This window comes from Frankliniella occidentalis, unplaced genomic scaffold (assembly GCF_000697945.3).
Source record: "Frankliniella occidentalis isolate FOCC.00 unplaced genomic scaffold, Focc_3.1 Scaffold79, whole genome shotgun sequence".
NCBI lineage: Eukaryota > Metazoa > Arthropoda > Insecta > Thysanoptera > Thripidae > Frankliniella > Frankliniella occidentalis.
The window spans coordinates 1,089,284-1,090,615 of record NW_026267209.1 but is presented as its reverse complement, the minus strand read 5'-3'; positions in this window follow the sequence as shown (position 1 = coordinate 1,090,615).

Below are 1,332 nucleotides of genomic sequence, written 5' to 3'. Positions count from 1 at the left end.
ACGTAAACAAAGCAGTGTGCTCGGTCCAGCGCGGGCTTCTGCGACACTGCTGTGCCCACGTGCTCGCGGTGCCTTCCTGGAGGGGTTGGACTCACCTGCTAGGTGTTCCTGGACGCCCAGCTGCAGCGGGGCCTCACATAGTCGAGGGCCAGCGTCGTGCTCCGCAGCGTCGTGCTCCGGCGGGAGCTCCCCGTCACGTCGCGTTTGGCGGCGCGCGCGGTTCAGTTCGGCGCGGCGCTGGCGCGGCGCGGGGCGCGGGCCGACACGGACGCGGCGGGTCGAAAACTGAGCGGCCGGGGCCGGGCGCGGGCGGTGGGCGCTGTGGGCCCTGCGGCCTGGGGCGGCGGCGGGGCGGGCTGGGGCGGAGCAGCGCGGAGCACGGCTCTCCTCTCCAGGCAACAGCGCCCCGGCCCGGTCCGGCCATGCCTCCCCGCTGCTACAGCCCGGCGCCAGTAACCTGCGGTGGCGCCACGGGGGTGGGGGTGCGCAGCGCGGCGCGGAGCAGCGCAGCCCCGGCACAGGTTAGGCGTCGCGGGGCGTCCAGGACCACCCCGCGGCGGCTGCGGGGGATGCGCGCGCACGCGCCCTGCCGTCGCGTCGCCCCGCCAGGACAAAAGCACGTTGCCGTCGTGGCTATATGGCTTGGCGCGGTCTGTTCTTTGGTGTGTGTTAAGACTTTTGTGATGTGGTCGTAGTGGCCAAAATCCTACCATTGTACCGGTAGCCGGGGATATAGGGGTTTAACATAATGAAATCAAAAGAACGAAAACCAAAATTGAAGTTCGCATGTATATATTAGTAGACAATATATCATTGTGCTCATTTATCAAAGATAAATGAGCCACTCAATTTTCAAAAAAAGGTTTCATGCGGACAGCTATGTAAAGTAGCGATGGATATGACATTACAGTATGTACAAAAGTAAAGTACAGTTATATTACAGGTGTTGTGGGACAAACATCAAGAACCAGTGAACTGCACTCTGAGCACATTCTGAAACACACATCCTCATTTTATACAACTTGAGCCTTAAAAATGATAAAAGAAAATAATAAAATTTGAAACCAAAATTGTAACTGTGCAAGTAGACATTGACATTGGATTTTGATGAAACAATGCCAATGAACTTGCTCCACAACCAACTATCATGTCATTTCATACACTGTCTTTATTTTTAGGGTATTTAATTATTTTCCTAACATGAAAACATTATAACATCAGGACAGAAAAACCTTGTGGAATAACACGGAATATGCCTCTATGCGTAACTCTTGAATGTTGCTATGTTACAAACTAAACAGTATATACAAAACATACATCGTCATATATATT